This window comes from Lemur catta, chromosome 4 (genome assembly GCF_020740605.2).
Source record: "Lemur catta isolate mLemCat1 chromosome 4, mLemCat1.pri, whole genome shotgun sequence".
NCBI lineage: Eukaryota > Metazoa > Chordata > Mammalia > Primates > Lemuridae > Lemur > Lemur catta.
Genome location: NC_059131.1, coordinates 61,373,842 through 61,400,239, shown reverse-complemented (window position 1 = coordinate 61,400,239; position 26,398 = coordinate 61,373,842).

Here is a 26,398-nt window from a genome sequence, read left to right as displayed (position 1 = left end):
ATAATCACAAACATCACACACAAGTGCTTAAAACATCCTAAGCACTTGTGATTTAATACTTAAAATCATCTGTGCAATAGTAACTGTTAATTCTCACATTAAAAAAGGAAACTGAGGCACAGGGAGTTTTCCTGATCCCCAAATTCACACATTCAGCAAGAAAAAGAGCTAGTTTTGAGACTGGAGAATCTGTTACCGATTATCTTAATCATTTCACAATTCCATTCCCTTCAACTTTCTTCTGTAGCTCACAGAACCCTTCTCATGCTTATATATGCTCATCCACAACATCTTCCCAGATGTTCTATCTCCTTTGCTCCTTGAAAACATGCTTCCTCCCCTTGCCGCCTCTGAGTTCCTATGGCCTTACATTTTTCTCTCCATATCGCTGTCTTCCAGCTTTGCCTTTTATGAGGTGTTTGTGTGTGGTGCTCTCTTCCTAATAATGAGAGATCTCTGAAGGCAGGCTCTGGATCTAATTGCTAAATTAAATGGAATAGAAATTACATAACTTATTGGGCCTAGCAACCCTGTAACATTCTGATGGAGAATTTTTACTTTGTTGTCCTTCCCTTCTCCATCCAACTCTTCTCTCCTTCCCTGAAGATTCCTCATACTGCTGCCCGGAGCCCCCAGAGGTGGATTCCTTAGGCTGCCTCCCACGTCCTCACCTCCCCAGGGCATCCTTCAGACATAGACCCATTTCCCCCTTCTCCCTTACTCCCCACTGGGCTTCAGCTATTACAGAGTGCTTTCCAAGGAGATGGCTAGCCATCATGTCCATCAAGATTGTGGGAGCATTCATGGGAGAGAGGCGACTTGCCTTCCACATCCAAGCAGGAGAAAATACCTTAACCAAAATTTGAGGCCATTTACAGACTGGTGGGGAGAGAGATTTTGATATGGTATCATATCAAAATGATAGGAGACCTTGTATCTTTAACAAATGAGCAGCAGCCCCAAGGCAATGGCAGAATCCTTTGTTACGGCCATGAAATTGAAATTGGCTCATCGTAAGTGTGTTAGATATCTAATGAAATCAAATTGTTCTTTGATTTTTCAAGAGCATTAGTCTGGCAGGAGGAAGGTCGAGGTCAGTAACTAGGCAGGGGGCTTTGCTCAATCCTGTATTCTTGGGCTAATATGAATCGTCAGTCTGCCATCAATTCCCAAGACATTCAGCAGACATACCTCTGGGATCTTAGGGTTATGACAACTGATTTGATTTCGAAGTTTACACTTTAGTCAAAACTTACTATACTCAAGTAAGATTTAGAATGACTCTTTTCTGTCTAAGGGCATCCACACAGAGACACCAATAATATAAAGCCCTGGCATTCTATTATTTTTTTTAGGTTTTCTCTACATGTTGCACATTAGAGTATGTCTCTAAAAATGACAGAATCAGAGACAGACTATTGAAGATAGTTGAGTTTCATTTTTTCCACAAATTGATGTCCTGACCCAAATATAAGAGCCATGTGAAATTCCCTGGAGAAGTATACAGGACAGCTATTATCACATCCATTTCATAGTCAAGAAAACTAAAATCCAAGAAGAGAAAATTGAAATTATATAGTTGTCATGTTTCAGAGCCAGGTGGGAGCCTGAATCCAACATTTTTCTCCTTCAGGAGACCAGCCCCCGCTCCACGGTTAATGAACCCCTCTGCTGACCGTGGCTGTATCTTTCCAGGAAGGCCTTGGAGATCAAGGTGCCATGGAACCACCTTGTTGCAAATTTTTACTCTTTACTTGGGTTTTCAATTAAGCTTAAGGGCTTTTTTAAAAGTATAACCTGAAGCTCCAGTTTTTTTAGATCTTCTATAGTTTGTAGTATTTCACATAACTGAGCTGTATTAAAAGCTTGTTCATTGACTTCCCAGGGCTCTAGACCTACTTCTAGAGTCACTTTAGAAAACTCCTAATATGCATCAAACAAGCCTAACTTTTGTAACTTGATTTAAAATCTTGTTACAAATGACCAGCCCATTCCTATGGCCCAAGACAGACAGGTATTTAAAAGGGTCTGAAATATCCCTTTATAACTTTTCCTGAATTTAAAGGGAAAAGCAAATGTAAAAAAAGAAAATGTTTTCTTGAAAAGTGGCATCTGGGAATGTCCCATCTTCTTTGCACTTATAGTTTGCCAACATCTAAAAATTCAAATAGTAAAATGAGCCCAAATAGCCTTTACTGTTTCCTAAAATGCTTAGAACCTGCTATTACTTTTTAATTTATTTTCTTCTAATCCTATTCTCTTGTCTCTAGATCTCTGCTACATTTCTTTTTGCTTGTTTGGTGATATGATGCTCTGCATTCATAAATATAATATTCCCTTAGTATCTTGGTGGTTCTGTCCTTTCTACATCCCATATCACTCTTGTTATTACTTGTTCAATGTCAAGGCAGATGTTTGCAGATTTTGTAGTCCATAAGGCAGCATCATGCTCAATGTATGCTCAGTAAATGATGAACTAATGGTGAACGAGGGAATGAATAAATGCTGATGTAGCCACGTTCCTGTGTTTGATCCCTACAAAAACCCAACATCTTTATTCTGTTTCAATGTCACAAATGTCTACCTCCAGTCATACACTGACTCTAAACTCTCTAGAACTGACTCCTATACAATGTCAGATACTGGTCTCCTTTCACATTTCACACACACACACACACACACACACACACACACACGTATCACAAAAATATGGTGATCAAAAATTGCTAGTGAGGCCAGGCATGGTGGCTCACGCCTGTAATCCTAGCACTCTGGGAGGCCGAGGCAGGAGGATTGCTTGAGCCCAGGAGTTCAAGACCAGTCTGAGCAAGAGCGAGACCTGGTTTCTACTAGAAGTATAAAAATTAGCAGGGCTTTGTGGTGCATGCCTGTAGTCCCAGCTACTCAAGAGGCTGAGGCAGGAGGATCACTTGAGCCCAGGAGTCTGAGGTTGCTGTGAGCTGACGCCATGGCACTCTACTCAGGGCAAGAGAGTGAGATTCTGTCTCAAAAACCAAAAAAAAAAGTTGCTAGAGAGACACAGCTCCCCAATATGTGTCCAGTTCAGAACACTTTACTGAGTGCCTACAGACAACCCAAAAGGCCGTGGGTGACAGTGTGTTGTTATGATGAGACAAGCACTAGGTGCAATGAGAGAACCCAGACGGCAACATGGGATTCTGGAGACATTGCCTCCCTGGAGGAGGTGATGCTGCTGTAACTACTGACCTCCCCAGTGACCTGGCCACAGAGTGTTCTGGACAGCATTGTTTCATTGCTATCATTTCACTTCACGATGTACTAGGGACATCGCATCTAATACATTTTTCCTGATTGATTTTACCCAGGACAGTGACTATCTTGTTTTATAAGCCACTTAGAGAAAGGAGCTTAGTTGCCCTAATTCTTAGTATATAGAGTCCCTCCCAGCAGCACACACAAACCCTGAAATGCTATTTGAAGAAGACAATGAAAATAATGACATTCTTATTCTTACATAGATTCTTGGTATCTCTAGAGATAGAGTTTGCAGCCTATCTCTTTGCTTTCAGACAGACTGAATTTGAATGATTATTCCAAGAGAACACATCTTTAAAATGGTTTGAAAAGGTAATTCCATAGCCTATAAGATCTGAGCCTTAAGAAAGCTTTGGGATCAATCAGCCTTGATTTTTTTTTCCCCATTGATACACCTATTCCTATTTCTCATAGTTCAGTGCCCTTCTTTTTTGATGCACTCTCTCTCCTATGTGTCTGCACCTCAGGGAGATTTTAGGAGGTTTGAATTTATCTCTTATCTTAATCTTCCAATAAAAATGAGACCATCATTTATGTTTCAGAAGATAGCTTTGTAAAGCAGCTTCAGAAAGCCAGGGATTTGAGACTTACTGAAGGCTGATGGATTCATGTAGCTCCATTTTACCAGCAGTACCAGCCTCTGCTGAGCCTGGGCGTATTTCTTTGCTTGCAGGCATCAAGATCTTAGGTTGTATCCTCATTCCTGGCAGTGTTAAGTATGGCTTCTCCTTATACTGCCTCCTGCTATGCTCGGAACTGGATTAGAAGTGGTGGCTTCTGGGTACCAAGAATTCAAAATTCTTCTCTGAAAAGTGACTGCCATGTGTGTAGTGTGTGTGTGTGTGTGTGTGTGTGTGTGTGTGTAGTGTGCACTGTGCATGTGCATGCTCTGGGCCCATGACCTTCAGGGACCTCTTAGGGCTGGCTGTCCATGGCTCTTGGAGGTATAAAAAAGAAATGCCCAGGGTTGCCTGGGAAACTTGTCTGAAGTCAAACGACAAAAGGTGGCAGCTGCTTCTCCTTTTGATTGACCAGCTGTAATGCAATTTTGTTTATTTTTAAATTGTGCTGTCTTGACTCAGTTTTTTTTTTAATATTATGAGTATACAATAATTGTATATCTATATAGGGTACATGTGATGTTTTGATACAGACATACAATGTGATTAATCAAATCAGGATAATTGAGGTATCCATCATCTCAGGCATTTAACATTTCTTTGTGTTAAGAATGTTCCAATTCTATTCTTTTAGTTATTTTAAACTATACCCTAACTTATTGTTGATTATTGTCACTTTGTTGCACCATCAAATATTGTTCATTCTGTCTAACTATCTAACTATATGTTTGCACCCATTAACCATTCTCACTTTAGCACCCCCATCAACCCCCTTCCCAGCTTCTGGTAACCATCATTCTACTCTCTGTCTCCATTACGATCAGTTGTTTTTAATATTTAGCTTCCACACATGAGTGAGAACATACAAGATTTGTCTTTCTGTGCTTGGCTTATTTCACTTAATATAATGTTCTCTAGTTCCGTCCATGTTGTTGCAAATGGCAGGATTTCATTCATTTTTGTGGGTATATAATATTCCATTATATATGTACCACAATTTCTTTATCCATTCATCTGTTAATGGACACTTAGTATGGTTGTGAATAGTGCTGCAATACACATGGAATGCAGATATCTTTTCGATATACTTTATTTTACTGTGGCTTACCTGGTATCCAAGTTGCAAATCAAAGTCCTCTGAGCTCTTTCCTTTCCTTTCCCCAAGTGGAAGTAGACTATCCTGAGCCATGCTACATATAGTTGGGGGAAGGGAGACACAGACACTGGTTTGGCAGGAGCTGTTGGTATCTTGCTGGGCCACATGCACCCCAAGTTCACTGGCTCCATGCTAGTACAGCCACAGGAATTGCCCCAAAACTGCAGTTACTGTGGCCCAAATTCCTTACAAATTTAGTCCAGGCCTCAGGTTGCTTTTAGTCAGCCAGTGGTGGGGCCAGTGGGAACTCAAGTTTCAGGGTGGAGGATTTCCCACCGGCTGGGCTGGTCAAAATGCTCCCTCCATGGACATTGGCAGAATTCTGCCCTGTGCTGTGTTCGCCTGTGCCAGGGCGGCCCTGAGTTTCAATGCAAAGCCCCATAATCACTTCACTCTCCCTCCCCTGGGGAACATAGGTTCTCTCTCCACTAGGCCTGCTGGCATGGCACTGCTAGAGGTGGGGGAGGGGTGGCACAGGCAATGCAAGATTGCCTTTTCTGCCCTCCTCAGTGCCTCTTTCCTTGATGTAATGTTAAAACCAGGTAGTATGATTGCTCACCCGATTTTTAGTTCTTCTGAAAGTGCTTGCTTGCATGGATAGTTGTTGAAGTTGGTGTTTGTGCAGAGTGAAAATTGCTGGAGGTTTCTATTTGGCCATCTTGCTCTGCCCCCTTGACTCAGTTTTGAGGTACTGGCTGGAGATTGGTCAGGCCCCCTTCTTGAGCAGCTAAGGCCACATCCAACCACTTTCCTTATGATGTTCTCACACTCCCCACAGGATGCACCATCCCTCATCGCCCTGGAGACAAGTACAACTAAGGCAGCACCTTTGCCCCAGCCAGAGAAACTATTCAGATTAGCCAATCCACAGGGAACCTGTGAAACCTAATCCCATTCTGCTTGCCATGCATAAACAGCCAGCACTGCTCCAACCCTGTCCCCAGATCCACCCCTGATGCGGCCCTACCTGGCAGCCTTCTCTCATTCAGAGCTGTAAATAACAAATTGTTCTCTGCCTTTGATCTATTCAAGAAGCTAATGTTGTGTTCTGCCATCAAAAGACTCTTATAAAACAGCAAGGCACTGTTTAAGGTGCCCTCTCTCTCAGTAATAAAATGCATGGACTCAACTGGCTTAAACAATAAGAAAATCTTCTGTCTCATACACCAAGAAACCTAAAAATCATCAGCCTCAGGTATACACTGTTCAAGACTTGAGCTTCTTTTCTCTGTAGTTCTGAAGGCTTTTCCTCTCTTACTTTCTTAAATGTTGCTTTTTTCCTTTAGGCTGTTAGTAAAAGAATTGCCATTGTTCCAGGCACCCTGACTAGACACAATGGCCATAGGTAAGGGAAAAAAAGAGAAAAAAAAAGAACATGAAACTTTTTCTGTGTCTTTATTTAAGAGTGAGAAAAAACTCTTTGAGAAACTCCTATTCTCCAGCCCCAGGAGCCTTCCACACGTCTTGTCAGACAGAATTGTATTCTATATTATATGCCTAGTCCTAAATCAATCACCAAAAAAGGGGAACCACTATCAGATTAAACTGAACAGGATTCTGAATGAAGCCAGTCTTCCTTGAAACTCATGTTGATGATGATTACATTCCCGAGAAAAGAAACATTATGAATCTGTTTTCATGTTTTGCTTTACTTTTGTTCTATTTTTTGAAGGAAGAAAATAGAAATGGGCGTTGGGTAGGGAACTCACCGTGTCTCCTGCACCTAGTTATGCATCTTATTACTGATATTTACCTTCATCCTCTATACTTACTTTTACAAGTTTTATTACCAGCTTTATAACCTTGAGCAAGTCACTTAGACTGTTTAAACTTGAACTTCTTCATCTATAGTGTAATTTTAGAAAAAATTCTCCATGCAAAATTGCTCATCTTTAACATATAGCCCAAAGCATAACATGACTGATGACTGATATTTTCTTAATCTTTAGACAGTCTTTGCTTCCTACATAAGGAGTCTGCTTTAGAATACAAATACTTCTGAAAAGAGGAGTAACTTACTATGTCACTGAAAAGTAGCTGATATCAAATACTGCCCCGTGATCAAGATTGGCAGGGAGAAGGGGGAAAATGAAACAGCTTAAGCATTCTGGGGATTTGAAATTTGAGGGTAGGGCAAGGCACCACTAAATTCTCTTTATCCTCCGCACTACTTCTCTTTTTCCTAGCATGGTAAAATGTTCCCAAATCTATGAAGAAAGGCAGTAAGGTGAAGGGAAGGTATTTGAAAAGAAATAACCTTTTATGGAAACTTGAAAACTCCTCTCCCAAACCACAAGAGTAATGGCTTACTAGTGAAAGACACCTGCAGGGAAATGGGTAAGTAGAAGTTGGTGAGGGGGAAAGAACACTTGAGCAGAAGACAGAAACCATATTCAAGTCCAGCTACACCCTTTCACTCAGTTCTACCCTGAGTAAATCCTGAGCCTATTTTAGGCTCAGTCCCTCTTTGGCATCCAGTGCGTCTGCCCTCTCAACCTCCCAAGGGACCATGAGAATTTAACGAAGCAATGGAAATGAAAATGTTTCGAAAAACATTGCTCTCCATGGATGTAGATGAAAATACGCCCTGTGTCTTTAAAGACAGCCAGAATTCCCACACCTGTCTCCTTTCTTTATAGCCAGATCAATGAGCAAATTTAACATTTGGAAAGAAATATCTGGTCTAAAGTTATTTTCTAATGTTGGAGTTTTGGAAAATTAACAATGCAAAATCCAATCCACTCTCCTTCAAGTAACTGCTGTGAGAAAGTTTTTAGGAAAATATCCTGCCAAAATTTTTTTCCTAATAACATATATGTACAGATACATAAAGATGGAGCACCATCATTAAAGATAAAAAGTTAATGTAAAGGCAGATGAGGGTCTCAATGAAATAATGACAAGACAATGAAATTAACACAGCAGCATCTCATGGCCCATCAGCACCCAAGAGACCATTCATTTAGTGCTTGGAAACTTCTCAAGCACAGAGTTTTCCAGGCCCTAGTTGATGATGATTATCTTTGTTGCTTTGAAGACATCTCCTTCGGGAGGATAGTTTCAGGCTTGGGGATCATTTCCAGGAAAGAGCTTGACTATAAAAAGGCTTTATTGCAGTTTTCAATTATTAATTGTTCTCTAATTAGTTTCTGTGATCACATTTGCCCTTTCATCTCCAATGATGCTATCACTGTAATTTTTATAAATGAAAAGACTAAAGATGTGGGCTTCAAATGCTCAGTAGTGGTGCAGTTGGGGATAATATGTCTGCTAGGATGTTCCCTATGTCTGCCAAAGCCCTGTGGCCTGCTGGAGTCTAGGACTGAAATCTGGCCCTTTCCATGCAGCTACCACTCTAAGAATGTGTGTGTGTGTTTGTGTATGTGTGTGCATGTCTATTTGTGTGTATGTGTATATATGCAAATGCAGTAGTGGGAGGAACTAGATGAGGTTGACTCCAAAGCTCTGCATCTTGTCTCGTCAAAGTCCCTTCCTGGCCTTTGGATTTCTATCTGTAAAACTAAGATCATAAAATCTGCTCTGTTTATTTCACAGGGCTTTCACAAGAAGTAGTTAAATAGTGGATCCCAAGAAAGCATTCTGTAAAGGAGTTCCTGTCAAAAACACTCATCAGAAACTCAGCAAACAGAAACCCTAGCCCACTCTTAGAGACCAGCTCATATTCTTCCTTCTTCAAAAAGCATTTGTTGACTTCTTCGGCTAACACCTTCTTTCTTCTCTCAACTCCTATGATAACAGTAATTTCATACGAGTCAGCCCTGAATTACTCTCATACAGGTTTCTAAGTGAGTCTTATCCCTATAAATGAACTTTAAGATTCTTGCAACTGGAGAATAGAATGCAATGTCTTATATAAAAGGTGATAGACTATTTAAGAGCAGTAGATTTTGAGTCATCAGACATTTGGACAAATCCTAGTTTTGCCTGGAAAGTTGCTTGATCTCTTTAAGCTTCAGTTATTTCTTATGAAAAATGGGGCACTAATATCTAACTCAAAAAGTTGGTATAATTATTAAAATAAGATAAAACACCTAAATCCTTTAAAGTGTTTTCTGGAAAATAATAAGTACTGGACAAAGGTAGTTATGATTACTTAGTAGCAAAAATATTATAGTATTATCTATATCTGGTATTATCTATTTCTACTATAATATTATCATAACCTTGAGATGCTATGAGAGCCTATATTATTTTTGGAATCAGTGAAGAAAAGTTAGAGTCAAATTTAACACCAAGTTACTCTTTAGTGTGTTTTAATAGAATTTTAATATTTTAACTATAATAACTTGCCTAGACTATTGATAGTTCAGGGTATCTTTATTATTCCCAGAGAACAAAATTGCTAATTTTTGATCTGAGTACCTCCATGATGTTCTCCTTTTTATAGACTGGATAGGATGGTACTCTTTTATCTGAAAAAGGCAAGCAGGGCACTGACCCCTCTTTCTGTATGAGATTCTGATCTGTGCTCACAGTTCCTCTTTGCAAAGCCTGTGGTCATCTCATATGTGGCTTGGTCTGTAGGTCTTGCCAGTGGATTCCAACATCTACAAGGCTGTCTCCTACTTTGGGCGCAAGAGTTGAGCTAAACTGAAGAGGCAGAACTTTACTTTCTGTCTGCCAGGTTGGCTCCCCTCAACCCGAGGGTTTATGTCATAGCAAACTATATTCCTTATGGCAACATCATTAAGCACTAGGAAGAAGCTATAATATACCCTGTGCCTAAGACTTGGTTAGAGGTACAATAAACTCCCAGTTTCCACATATGCCCTCCAAGAACCCATAGACCATTTGATACATGGGATGAGTCCCTTGGAAAGCTCACACATATCACAGCTGAAACACATTTGTCCTAAGTCCTCCAGTTTCTGAAACTGCCCTTTCTTCAAGATATTGGTAAAATAATTTGAAGCCTAAATGTATGTGCTATGAGAAGTCTGCTGTGTCCTCCCCAAAGACTCTTGAGACAGGTGAGAGAAAGGGTCACTTCTCCTGTGTCAGCCCTTAAGTGTGCTGCCTGTTCTTCACTGTTGTCGTGTCCCAACTGTGGCCCTCAGTTCCCCAAACTGGCTTGCTTTGTACCACAGTAGGCTAATTTTTCTTTATTTCCTAAAAATACCACTCACACAAATGTTTATTTGGTAAGTATGTACTGAAGGATATGAGGATACTTCCCAGCGCAGGGAAGCACGTTAATGGCCATAATAATGACATTTGCATCTCTGTATACAAGTGAGCAAAGCCCAGTGTTCCAGAAACCAACAGGATCAATCAATGTTCCTTGATTCAAATTGAACTAGAACCTGGTAAGCTTTGAAAAAGTGGGCTGATAGCCACCCTAGAGTAAGAACAAGTCAATGCATAATCAAGCTGAACTCTTTTAAGAAAAATTCCTTTTCCTTTCCCCAGTCGAAAATTCTATTGTTTTCACATTAGTGACTGAATTATATTTGAATGGTAGCTCCAAGAAGAACAATGATGAAGAAAAATAATTAAATCATCACTCCTACATCTAACATCTGCATGTGTGTATATTTGTGTGTGCATCCTTTCTATCCATACATTTTAAATCAATTTGATCACACTAGTTATATTTGGTTGACTTTTCTTTTTACAAGAACATATCACAATAATTATCATGTGTCACTATATGCACAAATATCTTCAAACTAATATTTACATTTTATTTGTCTGAGCATAACAGGTGGATAATGGATTTTTGAATGGATAAATGGATTGTTTTGCTGTAATATTCTTTGTAACACTGCAGAATTTTCCATTTATTATATGGATGTTTAATTTAAAAATTAAATTATTTGTTAAAAATTATGGTTACGTTGATAAACAGGGGTTTATTCCAATGTTTCTTCATTGGTTTTGAATATCTATTGTATTAATGCATTAAAACAAAATCACAGAAAAGCTCAAAATATTTACCAAATGTTAAGGCTTTTTATAAAACTTGCTAAATTTCCATGTGGGCTAGAATTTGAATTAAAGCAAAACAAATGACCAGTCAGGTCTATTTCTAACCAAACTTATAAAATTAAGGATATTCATAGTTTCATAAACTTCAGAGTGAGAACCCAAGTATAATTTGAGAAAGAAAGAAAATAAGCCATTTTCTCATGATTTGATAGAAACCTATGATGGAAAGGGCCCACTGTGCAGCCAAATCAATTCAGCTCATTACACTTTTATTGAGTTACTGGTTAGTAAGACATTGAATTTGATTCTGCTCATAAATGCTTATAGTTTGGCTAAGGAGAGTCTATGTGAGAAGTCAAATATCCTACCTAACTCTATGAGGTCATTACTACCTTGATAGTAAAACCAAAGACATCACAAGAAAATAAGCTACAGACTACTATCTTTATGAATAAGGATACAAAAATCCTCAATGAAAATACCAGCAAATTGAATCCAGTAACATAAAAAGAATTATACACCATGACCAAGTTAGATTTATCCCAGGAATGCAATATTTGTTTAAACTGTGAAAATTTCTTACTGTAGTATGTCATATAAGTAGAATAAAGGACTATAACTACATGGACATCCCAAAAAATGCAGAAAAAGCACTTTACAAGCTCAACACTCTTTCATGATTAAAAACAAAACAAAACAAAACACATTCAATAAAGCAAGAATAGAAGGGAACTTCCTCATCATGATAAAGGGCATCTATGAAAACAGGTAACATAATACTTAAAGGTCAAAGACTGGATGTTTTCCCCTTAAATTCAATAATGAGACATGAATGCTCTTTTTACTTCTATTTAACATTCTATTGAAGGTTCTAGCCAGGGCAATTAGGAAGAAAAAAGAAAACAAACAAATGGCATCCAGATTTCAATAAAAGTAAAACTATCTCTATTTACAGGTGACATGATTTTGTGTACAGAAAATTTTAAGAAATCCATAAGAAAACTATGACAGCTAATAAATGAATTCATCAGGTTTACAAGATAAAGATCAACATGAAAATATCTGTTGTATTTCTATATACTAGAGATGAAAAATTCAAAATGAAATTAAGAAAATAATTTCATTTATAATTGCATCAAAAATTAAAATAATTAGGAATAAAATTTAACAAAAGAAGTGCAAAACTTGTACTATGAAAACTATAAAACACTGTTGAAAGAAATTAAAGAAGATCTAAATAAATGGAAAGATAGCCTGTGTTTATGGATTTCAAGACTGAATATTTTAAGATAACAATTCTAATCAAAACTAATCTACAGATTCAACACAATTCCAGTTTTCAATTTGGTAGAAATTGACAAGTAGATCCTAAAATTCATTTGGAAATAAAAGGGTATCAGAACAGCCAAAATAATCCTGAAAAAGAGCAAAGCTGGAGGACTCACTCTTCTCAGTTTCAAAATTTACTACAAAGGCAGTTTAGTACTAGCATAAGGATAGACATATAGATTATTTGAATAAAATTGAGACTCCAGAAATAAACCATTGCTCTTATGGTCAGTTGATTTTTGACAAAGGTGCTGATATAATTCAATGGGAGAAGAATTATCTTTTCAACAAATGGTGCTGGGACAACTACATATCTAACCAAATACGAAACAATAAATTTGGACCCCTTCCTTACACAAACCCCCAAATTAACTCAAAACAAAACATTTATCCAAATGTAAAAGCTAAAATTATAAAACTTTTATAAGAAAAGTTGGGAGTAAATATTTATATCTATTTATATTTAGATATAGCACCAAAAGCTCAAGTGTCAAAAAAAAAAGGTAAATTGAACTTCATCAAAATTAAAATTAAAATCCTTTGTACTTGAAAAGACATCATCAAAAAAGTGAAAATATATCACTGTAACTAAAAAGACAGATAATAACATGTGTTGGTAAAGATGTGGAGAAATTAGAATCATCATTAACTGCTGGTGGGAAAGTAAAGTGGTGAGATCACTTTGAAAAATTGTTTGGCAGTTTCTCAAAAGGTTAAACATGAGGTTACCATATGAACCAGTAATTCCACTCCTAGGTATATACCCTAGAGAAATGAAAACATAGGACCACACAAAAACTTGTACATAGACATTCATAGAAGCATAATCCATAACAGCCAAAATGTGGAAAGAACTCAAATGTCCATCAAATGATTACTAGATAAACAAAATGTGGCATTATCCATACAAAGGAATATTATTAGACCGTAAAAATGAATGAGGTTTAGCCAGGCACAGTGGTATGTGCCTATAGTCCAAGCTACTCAGGAAGCTGAGGCAGAAAGATCACTTGAGCCTAGGAGTTTGAGGCCAGCCTAGGCAACATAGCAAGACATTTTCTCCAAAAATATAAAATAAAAAATAATGGGCCAGACACAGTGGCTCACACCTGTAATCCTAGCACACTGGGAGACCAAGGCAGGAGGATTACTTGAACTCAGGAGTTCAAGACCAGCCTGAGCAACAGCAAAACCTTGTCTCTACTAAAAAAAGAAAAATTAGCCAGGTGTCATGGTGTGTGCCGGTTGTCCCAGCTACTTGGGAGGCTGAGGCAAGAGGATCGCTGGAGCCCATGAATTTGAGGTTTCAGTGAGCTACAATCACACCACTGCACTCTACCTGAAAAACAAATGAATAAGAGAAAGAAAGGAAGAAAGAAAGAAACAAAGAAAGAAACAAAGAAACAAAGGGTGGATATATGCTGAAACATGAATTATTATGCTAATAGAAAAAATCTAGTCACAAAAGACCATATATTGTAAGATTCCATTTATATAAAATGTTCAAATGAGTAAATGCATAGAGACAGAAAGTAGGTTAGTGATTGTTTATGGTTTGATGAAGTTTAGGAGATATAAGAAATGACTGCTAATGGGTACAGGATTCCATTCCAGAGTGATGAAAATGTTCTAATAGTGATAGTGATAATGGTTGCATATCTTTGTGGCTATACTAAAACCATTGAATTATTCACTCTAAGTGAGTAAGGTGAATGATTGGAAATTGTGTTTTAATAAAGCAAGTAACAACATTGAGTCTATTGTGGCCTTTGTGAGCTCAAGGACCAGTACAAGAATAGGGGTCTGATTATGAAGGGTGACTTCATGGCACATCCACCAGTGTTTGTGTGCTTGGGTACCAGAAAGTAAATGAAGTGAGGGGGAAACACAGTAGACCCTTTCTCAAAGAATGGAATTGAAACCCCTTTGTAGAAGGTGGTATGAGCACCCTACCCCAATAAAGCAAAGTGCAGGATAAACTAATCACACTGAGCCAAAATGGGGTCCATGGGAACAATTCTTACCTCTGGAACAAATTTTAAAATTGAGTAGTAGAATAAATCCACCAAAGCAGGAGTTTGGTCAATGCTTTTGAGAGGAAGGACAACTAAAATTATCCTAGACCTGAAGCTGTCCTTTGGGTCTCTCTTCTCTGAACCTTGTTACTACTTAAGTCTCAATACAATGCTGAACTGCACCCCACCCTCCACCCCAGAAAATTTCTTTAATTACTGTTCAAAATTGTGTACAATCAGGCCCATGCATATCCTGCCTGGGAAATTGTTTAGAGTAGCCTCTGGATACCACTGATCTAAAATATCTCTGGGTACAACATAATGAGAATTTCTATGCCAACAGCGCTGTGTGTGGCAAAAGCTCCGAGGTATCATTTCTATGAGACACCTTCCACTTCTGCAGTTCCCATGGGAGTTCTGGTTCTTACCTCTGGGGAGTTGCTGCAGTAGTGAAGAGAATAACAAGCCTGAGACCCTTCAGATCTGAAAGGCTGGTAGTTAGAGTTTCGGGACAATGGACTATGGTGAGGGAGACAAGAGTGGCAGAGTCTAGGAAGGACTTGAAGCAGAAGGAAAGACCTATGGGCAGGGAGAATGATGGCTGCACCTCCAAATGGCCAACAGCACAGACTGATGCCCCATCCCTCAGCAAAGAACACACCTCAGAACTCCTGGTTGTCATTAGGACTTATCAATAACCATCTGAGTCAGGCCCTGAGCAAGCACTGCAGTGGAGTGTCATACTGGGTCTTTCTTATGACCTAGTGGCCTTGTGAGGAGAATTCCTTTCCTAGACTTCTTCAATTTATCTTTGTGCACTTTCTCTCCTTTCCCTTGGGCGATACCTGTAGTGCCCAACTCACAGACCTACCATGCTGCACGTTAGGAGCAGGCCTCAGATCAATGCATTCCCCTTTCCTCTTCACCCCAGGAGGATAGACCCGTATGTCCTTTTCAGAGTCCCTCGGCCTTGCTCTCTGCTTCCTTGAGCTGAGCTCTTGTTACCATATCCACCAACGTGGTACTGCAGGCCTGCTTGGTGGTGTGTTGGGAGTGAGTGGAAAAGAGTTTGTCAAGAGCATGAACTTTGGACTCAGACTACCTGATCTAAACCCTAGTTCTGCTACCTCCTAGCTAAATTACTTTGCTTCTCTGCACCTCATTTCCACAAATACCTAAAAGGAATAATAACTGTACCTACCTCACTGTATTTTTATAGTGAACTAATACATGCAAAATACATATTTCTTGACACATCATAAATGTTCTTTTAATCTTAGCTGTTAATGATATATGTATGCTAGCAGTTATCTGTTTCTTGTGTACACTTGTACTTTAATGGTAGTATATGACTGGATTGATGTGTTTGGAGAAAGCTTTGAAACCATAAACTAGAGGGGTCAGTCCAAACTATTACACCAATCCCTCTGCTCAAAAGCAATTACACCTACCCATGAAGCCTGTCCAGTCCCAACTCCAACTACATAATGCAGAAGGGAGGTGAGGGCATAAAGTGTTATGTCTGTTGATAGGCTTGAGGATGGTTTACAGCAAATTAATCAAAGTCATTGAAGTAATTCTTTTTCTAGACATCAGCATTTGGGTCCTTTAGTTTCTTCAGTGAGGTACACACATGCCTAATGCTGTATTCTAATTAATGGCTCTGTGCACAAACACTAATTGCAAAGAGATAAAATTTAATACTAGCTGTACATGGGGTGTTAAGCAGCCAGCTAGTTTTGAAAAGAAAAAAAAAAGATAAGGAACTCATTTCTTGAAAAGGAAGACGAAAGAATAAAAGTGATTGGATTTAAGCCAGAAAAATCCATCAGGATAAAGCATACCTTGTTTCCTTACCTTTTTGATGAGATTGCTGTGTGATTCATGCATCTCATCTTTGCAGGGATATTAGAATTGTGACAAACATCCAGCTGAATATTTTGCTCTGTGAATGAAGGTCAAGGGTATTATTTAAGCTGGGTGTGGAACACCTATTTTGCCAAAGGCTTTATCCACAATCTGGGGACTTTAGCCCCCATCCTGGACTGATTTTAAAATAGGGACCTCTCAAACCTCATTAAGAAATAATTTCCTCACCCTGAATTTTGTTTGACTTTTCATTTAAACACAGTCTAACACCTAACAGGTGTCTGTCGTGATTTCTTGTCCACAAAGTACCCAATAAATACTTGTTAATGAATGAATGAATAAATGAGACTAGGTGTGTATGCATCAGTTTACACTTACCTCATTGTTGAGGAAGACAGAGTGTACAGAAGGAAGATTTCATATATGAATGAAAGCATAGACAGTTCTCTTCACAAGTGAGCAAAAAGGCATTGACAATGCATTGTCATTGGAGATGTCAGGTCGGCAGCTGTCTGTTCTCAGTTCCTGGTATGCTCTTGGCCAAAGAATGACCAGACACACCAAAAGCAAGGCAAGTGTCAAATGAAGTTTATTGAGAAAGAGCAAGATAGGCTTACAGACCAAGAGCAAGACACATTCCCCACAGATGACGAACGGGTCCCGTGTCGCAACAAGAGGCTCTGGTTATGGTCTGGGGTCCTGTTTTATACTGTCTGAATTCGGCCCTCCTCCTAGTTCAGACATCATCACTGAACCACTTTAAAGACACAATAATTAGCCTTAGGTTACTCTGGATCACTTTTCAAATCCTGTTGTGCCTGGGCGGTGTGGCTGAGGAATTCCCTGCATTCTTTTGCAGATTGGCAGGGCATTTCTTCGTCCTCCTGTGAGGCCATTGCTCAAGGCAGCACCAAGGTAGGGCACCAGCCTTTGTCCCTCGGATAGCCAGAGTCCCTCACTATCTACCTAACAGAAATTCTCCAGAAAGGTGACTGGCCAGGAACACATTTCTACCAGGACCTCTTTCTGTTGACTCAAGTTTTACATTTCAGTTAAAACCTTATGCCTGCTTAAAATAACGCTGCTTTTGGGAGATAATGCATATGTATTGTGCAGGTGTAACTACCTTCAAATGATCAGATTTATTCCACATGCCAAGGGGCTGAAGATTGCTTCTGCAAATGGGAAGACTGACAGACTGGCTTTGCTAGAGGAAGGATGGTGTGATGCCTGCAATGTGGTTCTAGGTGGGCAGACTTGGGGTGAGCACCGAGTAGGGGTGCGCAGCAGCTATAGAATAGTATGAGTGCACTGAGATCCTGGATATGGGGGGAAAGGGGCCAACTCTGAATTGGAGATTAGGAATGTGAGAGGTTGCTGACTTCTTAATTACCAGCTGGGACTCCATCTTCTGAGTACAGTGAGTACGTGTCATTTGTCACTATTTCACCTTCTGATCACTAGTGAGAGATGATTATAGAGCATCAGCATCAAATATTAATAAATCTTTAGAAGTCATCTAAACTACCCACCTCATCTTACAGCCACAACTAAATAACTTGGATCAAGTCATACACAAGTAATTGGTGACTAGAGCCTCCTACTGTCAGGCTTTTTCAGTTAATCCACATATCCAAGTTATAACTCCCCTGCTTGCTTTATTCCTCAAATCTCACAAGTATGAAAATTGAGAATTTCCAAGCTGGGGTGTAAATCTAAAGTTGAACCACTTTGTGGCCCAGTCTCAGCACAGATGGCTACTCTAAAGAAACACACGAGTCTGAGAACCAGAAGGAAATGAGGAACAATTATATTTTGCAGTTACTCAGAAATAAGACATTTGTAACATTCAGCCAATCTTCCTAAAAATATTTTTTGGATGTCTCACTCATCATGGTATATCTCCTGCCCCCAGTCTCTCTTCCACATTTTCTAATTTTCTTCAAGTTTAAATATTTCAATTTCTCACTTTGCATCGATTTATCTCTTTAAAGGGAATAAAAACCTTTTTGTCTTCTGAAAAATCAATTGCAGCATCCAAGTTTCTTTAAATTCTTCTCTTCGCCTCTTATTTCGTACACAGACAACAAGACTCAGTGACTACATGAGCAAGGACAGTATTTCTTTAGTTAGCTGGGGAAGAGAAAGAGTCTGAGGATATCTTATGTTACATTATAACCAGTAGTGTTTATGGCAGAAATGTAATGATGATTTAAATACATCTGATATAATTCAGCAGTTAGGTTAGACTGAAAAACAAAAGCCCTTTGAAAACTTAAAAGTGAACTTTTTAACCTACCAGGGGCATTTACAAAAATCTATACCAAACATGAAGAAGGACCCTTAGAAACATTTCCTTAAAGTTAGTAACAAGGCAAGGATTTTATTATCACCATTGCTCTTTAACATAACAATGGAGGTTCTGACCAATACAATGAAACTCCCAACAAAATGACAAACAGTGTAAGTACTTGAAAGGAAGAGATAAAGCAGTTACAATTTATATATATTATGATCCTTTATACAGAAAACTCAAGAAAATCTACAGGCTATTAGATACATTAGATAAAAGGCTGTTAGATAAAAGGCCAACATAAACAAATCAATAATATTTTTATACTGGCAATTACTGATTAGAAAATGTACTTGAAAGGGGATAGCATTTACAAAAATAAAAATGTAAAGTATGTTGAAATTAACTAATAAAAATGTGAGAAGTTTTATGGAGAAAAATAAAATGTTATTGAAGAACATAAAAGAGTTGAAACAATGGAGAAACACACCAGATTTGTAGACATGAATGTTAAATGAAAATTATAGGAGGCCTTTGTTTTGGACCAAACTCTTGCACTAGGCCCCAATAGAGCAGACTGAAAATCAAAACAAGATTACCCATGCTAAACTTCCCAAGGAAAACTAAGTTGTTATCTGACCTTCCTAGAAATCAGGAGAGAGAGTTAGTCAATTTCCCAAACAGGCCAGTTTAAATCTTCAATTGGCGTGAAAATGAAGTTCTCTCTGCTTTAATCCTTAAACAAAAAAGGTAGCCAGAAGTAACCTAATGCTAACTAATCAGCTATTTATTTATTTTTGCATGAAAACAAAGTTTATTGAGGAAGAGCAAGATAGGGTTATACAGCAAGAGCAAGATACTTTTGCCACAGATGACAAATGGGTCCCCTATTGTAACAAGAGGCCAGTTATTTTTTTTTTTCTATTATTCGGTCTTCCTGTCCCCACCTTACAAGGAAAGTAACTTTGAAATAACCAGTCCACTTTTTGTTCTTTGTTTCCACTTTCTGTAGCCCCTTTTCTGTCTATAAAACCAATCTCCTTTGCTTGACTTATTGGAACACTGATTTTACTTTATGGAATGAAGTGTTACCTGCTTGTAGAATTATAACAAAGGCAATTGAAACCTTTAAACTTGTAATTTTGTCTTTTGACATGAAAATTGTCAACTAAAATAATCAAAAGGGTCAGAATCTACTTTAAAGAGAGTTTATTCAAGCTCAAAGTTTGAGGAGGAACCATCCAAGAAGCACAGATTCTAAACAATGGAAGCCATTCTTCCGAAGTGTAGAAGTTTAGAATTACTTATAAAGATGAAGTGTATGAAAACATAACAGAATTTCGACCTCTTCCTATGTAAGGCTTAATAAATAGTTATAATGATTTCATTAGTTGAGGTGGTCTTTTTCCACACTGAAGATGTAACAGTCATAGGGTCTTGGGTGTCTTCTGGTCTGAGTTAAGTAAAGGACAATAAAGAGTGCAGATAATCTATAACAATGATCAATGATTGGAAGAGGGGGATAGTCTGGTCTCTGGTGTCTCCTAGTCATTTACAGAACAAGAAAAATGAAGAGAGTTAATCTGTAATGTAAGAAGCAGAATTGTAAACATGCTAGTCATTCAGTCTTCAGAGCTTAATTTCCCCATTGGGTTAATAAATACAGAGGGTCCTGAAATTTTATTTTCTGCTACTGGATTTAATATTGAAAATTTGTCAATTCTCCCCAAGTGAATCTAAATATATAATGCAACTCCAATTGAAATTAGAGGAAGTGGGGAGGTAAAATTAGACAATATGGTTGTAAAACACATATAAAGAAAAGTAAGGATTAAAGAAGATGAAAGAAAAATGCTCAAAATAATCAATGTTGTGATATGCTAAAACATATTACAAAGCCAAGATAATAAAAATAGTACAGATATGAGTCACAGAGAGACCCAAAAGAGCAGTCTGGGGAATCCAGAAATATGCCCATATATATGAAACTCTTTATTTGATAATAGAGACGATATGAAACAGTAAGAAGGGGATTATTTGATAGATGGTATCTAGAAGTTTATTTATAAAATGGAGAAAAGTAAAATTAGATTATATGTAAAATAGTTATGTAAAATAGTAAACAAAAATAATTTCCAAGAAGATTAAAAATCAAAACATTAAAGTCAAAACTAGAAAATCACTTGAAGGAAATATAGAATGGAAAAGGAAAAGAATTTCTTGAATAAGACATTAAAAAGCAAAAACCATAAAAGGAAACATTTTATGGATTTGATTTGGGCAAAATTAGGTAATAAATAGTTGTAGAGTGAGAGAAGAAATTTTCATATATATAGTATGTCCACAAATAAGTAAAGAAAAGATAATAATGTCAATAGAAAATTGGGCAAAATATGAATAGGCAATCCACAAAAGGCAAAGCCAGAATGGCTAATGTGCATGTGAAGAGATGCTATATCTCCTTAGTTATCAAAGAACTACAGATTAAAACCATAATAATATACCATCTTATACCCATCTGACCAGCAAAAATTAAGTTCAGATAAAATCATATTCTGATGAGAATGTTGGGAAAACAGAAATTATAAGCTAATACAGTTCTAGAGAGTTATTTGGAAGTATTTAATAAAATTAAATATGCACATATCAAATATTAGATATGAAACCTAGAAATTTCTTATACAGATACACAAAGATATGTATAAATAGGGCAAGAATATTTCTCTCAGCTGTTTGCAACAGCTAAAATTTGAAACAGCCTGTGTCCACCAAAAATACATTGTCTTAGAAGGACAGAATGTTATTCATCAGCTAAAGGAAATGTTCTAAATTTCTTTTTTAAATGTTATTTTTTCATTGAAAAAAATTGTATGTATTTATGATATACAATATGATATTTTGCTATATGTATACATTGTAAAATGGCTAAATCAAACTAATTAACAAGTGCATCACTCATTTTTTGTTGTGAGAACATGTAAAGTCTACTCTCAGTAATTTTTAAGTATGCAATATATTGTTCTTAACTGTAGTTACCATGACATATGAGAGTTCTCTTGAACTTATTCCTCCTGTCCAAATCAAATATTGCATCCTATGATCAACATCTCCCTAATTCCTCTACCCCCTAGTAACAGTCTACTTTCTGCTTCAATTAATTTATTTTTTTTTTAGATTCTGCAATTAAGTGAAATCATAAGGTATTTGTCTTTCTGTGTCTGGTTTATTTTACTTAACATAACATCCTGGGGGTTAATACACGTTGTCCCCAAGGACAGTATTTTCTTCTTTTTTAAGGCTGAATAGTCTTGCAAAGAAATGTTCTAAATTTCTATCAATCTCTAGATTGGTTTATATTGACCTATACTGATAGATGGCTAGGTAGATATCAACAGGGACAGATTTTAGAAAAAGTCTTATGTTGAACAAGTCAGAATTCATTATATAAAACAATATCCATGTTGTAATCAATAATGTAAATTAACAGTGGGTACCTATGGGTGTAAGACTGAGAAAGCAAAAAGAAGGAAAAATATAATAAAACATTGAAGAGAGACTATGCACAGACTAATAAAGACAGAATGTCATAAACTTTAGGATTGGTTTGATCTAGGATTTGGATCAAATCAACATCTGGGCACCTGAATTTATATGCATGTATATATTTTTTCGTGTCATATAAGAACTTTTAAACTTTTTTCCCAGTTAAATATTAAGTTTCATTTTAAAATAACATCACATTATCTTTCCTTAATCCCTGTAACTAGTAATCTGAAGTGCACTGATTTGCATTTGTACACACAGAACCTCCTGGTTACTAGTATGCCCACTCTCACAGATTTTGTACAAAACCCCACCGTAGTCTTTTCTTGTAATTCTGACCTGTCATATTGAAGCTAGTTTGTACTTCTCTGCAAAGATGGAGATCTTGTTGAGCATTTTACTCTACAGTTCATTTATGAGGATGGCAGATAAGACTGGTTGGTATTCAATGAAACTCACAACTCATTTCTGAGTGCCTCACTGCCCAGAGCTTTTATGAACCCAAGTTCCATATTAAAAAGAGTCTACCTGTCTCCCCTATGACCCGAAACTCTAACAACATCTAACTCTGGTTAACTCAAAGTTTAATCCCTATTTGGCTTTGTTCAATCTTTGGTCTTTATAACCAAAATATTTATTGAGTTCTTACAATTGTGCTATCTATTTTAATAGAAAAAAGAACCATTGAGAAAGATGTTTTCCCTCTTCCTACGGAGTATGCTTAATCCTTTGGTTTATGAGTTTGCAAACAAGGCCTACTTGGCCACCTGGGATACCCTATTTGGCTGACAAGTGACTTCTCCAGGAGGCAATAGCCTGCCTCACCTGGTGAGCCTTGGAAATTCAATCTCTTAATATAAGTGGAAACACTGGAGTGGAAATGGAATTGGAATCTAATGTATTTTTCTGTGATTCAACCTAATTTAGAACATTAAGATATTGTTCTGGGATGGCTGTGCCAGTTTCTTCACTCCTTCTCTGGACTAACATCTGTGAACAAATGAATGTAATGAATTCTTATAATCTTATGATGCTTTGGCATTCATTCTGAATATAAGTTTAACTTTCTTGTATCAGAAGCAGAGCTCAGTCACCTTTGACGCAGTTTCCAGTTCTTCATCTCCTCCCAGTTTCTCAATGTGATCAACCCAGATATCTGCCTTATACAACCTCCTCCTGGTGACCACCTCCCTGTGGACATGCAACCTACTAGACTTGCTCCCCCACACCCTGGATGGACTATACAGATATGCCACAGGGACCACCGTCACAGCTTACTCCACAGAACTTATACCTGCTTGTTGTGATTGAGGGAAACCTGCCTGAGTAATGCCCTGGACCCCAATAACGGCTTTGGCCTTTGAGTCTCCCTCTCTCTCTTTCTCTCTCTCTCTCTCTCATTGCTCACCCACTGGTGGAGCGTCTGTGTCCCAGACTCTCCCCTCCCGTCACTTCCCCTTGGTCTTGTGAGGCATTCTGCCCTCTTTTCTCTGGGATCTGTAAGTAATAAAACTGCGTCTGCTATTTCATGTATTTTGTTGTGCTATCTCTTCTGTGTCTCACCTGACTGACACACCTAAAGCTAACTTCTTTGCTCATCAGGGCTCTCCTAGACAGTGGCTATCTTGGTAGAAATAAACTGAACAGAGGTCAGACAAGAGCCCTAAGCGAATCTGCCAGTAAAAACAAGTTTCCACCTGGTCATGGGTTAGATACTTAGGCATTAGGCTGTCCTCCAGAATAAAGAAATGTTCCATGAAAGCCACACTGTAAATATCCACAACCACCTCCCCTGGAACCTCCTCAGGGTAGGGCTAGAACTATAGCCACTCTCCTAAGAGAGACTTCAAGACCAAATTAGAAAGAATCTATATTTCCAAAACAATGAAGTAACCTAGGGTTGGGGGAAGCTGGGGAGACTGTCCCATGTCCATGTGAAAGCACCATGTGGTGCTTTCTTAACCTACGTCTCGTCCACAATGTCCCACTGCAAGACACAACCTGCATCAGGCCCTCCAGTCTTTATTATTAATACAACATGGTATGAGGAGAAGACTTTGAGCTGAGGATGAGACACGGTGGATTTTCCAACCTGGCTTTCCGTCTATTTTCAGACTATGTTCTTAGACTGTAAACTGAAAATAGTAATAATAACAACACATCTGACATAGCCAAAAATCATTATAACATATACCTGCGGATTTGGGCACAGATTCATTTGGTCCTAGAGACAAGTCTCGGAACTGATTTACTAGTTATGTTTTCATGGGCAAGTTGGTTAACTTCTTCTTATCTTTTATTCTTATCTACAAAGCAAGGATAATTTTAAAGTACCTATATTATGTGTGGTTGTGAAACTGAAATTAGATAGCTCAAGTAAATCTGTTAACAGAGGTCCTGACACGTAATTACAGCTCAATAAATGTTGGCGAAATTATTGTTATGGTTGTTGAGAAATTTGAAATGATAGCTATATTTGCAAATCGCCAAGCTTTATGCCAGGCGCTGAATAGACACTCAATTAATATTAGTTTCCTTCTTTTCACAGCATCCAGAAAATGTAGATCTAATTTGCATAGTACTTGAAAGGGTACTTTGTCAAAAAACGGTCTTGTTCTAAGGAATTATGTAGTCATGTTTGTTAGAAGATTTTCTAGACAGTGCTCTCATCAAGATACCTCAATCTTTATTGAGGAGACAGCTAATATTTCCTGACCAGGAAAAAATATAGCCCAGATTCTCCAAAGAAAGGACTAAAAGAATAAGATAAACACATTAGAACTGTCCTCTGCCTCTCCCGCATTTCTTATAGACACTCTTCAGTCAACTGACAGAGGGGAAAAAAGTGTCTGATATTATGTCTTGTAAGCGAACAGAGCTGGTCTACTTTGACCTTAAATACTAAGAAGAGTAAATAACTTCTCCCTAAGAAAGGAGCCAAGCTACTGCCCAACATTGCCCAGGAGAAAATGAATAGGAGGAGCCTGAGCCAGAGATGGAGAAGAGAGAGAAATGGGGAATTTGAGAGGTAGTTATTGTCATCATGACCCTCTGAGATGTGAGTTTAGAGTTTGAGCTCATTAAATATTTTCAAATAAATTCCCTCTTCAAGTCAAAGGTTCTTATTTAATGAGAAAGTCCAGATCTTACAGCTTTGACTTCCAAGGGAGCCAAAGGAGGGATGACACTAGTAGTCTCCTACTGGGACAGCTTCACAGGCATCGCATTCTGACTATACTCAAGAAGACATTAGGGAAATGAGAAGTGAGCAGTGGAGAAATGCTGCATATGTCAAATGAAGAGCAGAGAGAAAAATAATCTGTAGAGAGTGGAATGGAGTCCAACTTTCAAAGACATCAGCAGAGAAAATAGGGACATGTAGCATTTGGTCCTTTCTAGGATTCCTGTAGTCCACTCCAGGTCCCTCCTGCCCAGGACCATGGCTTCGGTCAACTGTAACCATTGTATGTGATCCTGTCCTCACAGAGATAGGCGGAGCCCTCAAGCACAAGAGCTCTTCTCACTGGCCAGTCAGGAGTCAGCTTAGCCTTGGACATCTGCTCTTTTATTCATTTAAGTAGCAGCTGCGTTATATACCCAGACTCTATGCTGGGGCTAGCAAATATAATGGTGAATGAATCTCTGCCCTCATAGTGTAGAAGGCATTTAAGGAATTAGATAATCTTACAAGACACAATAAGGGAGGTACAAAAGTAGAGATATGCCCAAGGTTTATTGCAACACAGAGCAGGGGGCTTAACAGAGTTTAGACACAAGAGGGGAAGGGAAAGTAATTGCAGGGAAGGCATCTTGTAACATGTAATGTGTTAGCTAAGACTGGATTCAATGAAGTTGATTAGGGAACATAAAACGGCATTTCAGAAAGAGAGACAAGTAAACCAGTCACAGAGGTCAGGAAAAATGTTGCATAAGAAGTGGTGTTGCCAAAGGGACAGGGAGAAGCCACAGGTAAGTCTGGGGAGGAAAGATGAAAGACATAGACTTCATGCAAAGGGTATGAGGAGTCATCAGATGATTTTAGCAGAGGGCTGACATGATAAGACTTGTGTATCAGATGGATCTCTCGGGCAACAACAAGGAGTACAGAGTGGAGGAGGGCATGGCTGAAAGCAGAGAGACCAAATGAGAGAGTATTATAATAGTCTGTAGAGAAACAATAAGGGCATGAACTAGTTGAATATAGGAGAAAATTAAAACAATATGTGTATTTAATAAAATTTAAGAAATTTAGGAGGTAAAATCTTCAGGCTCTGGGTCATTGGGAAGAAGAAATTGATGATGGCACATGAACTGAGGTGGAGAATAT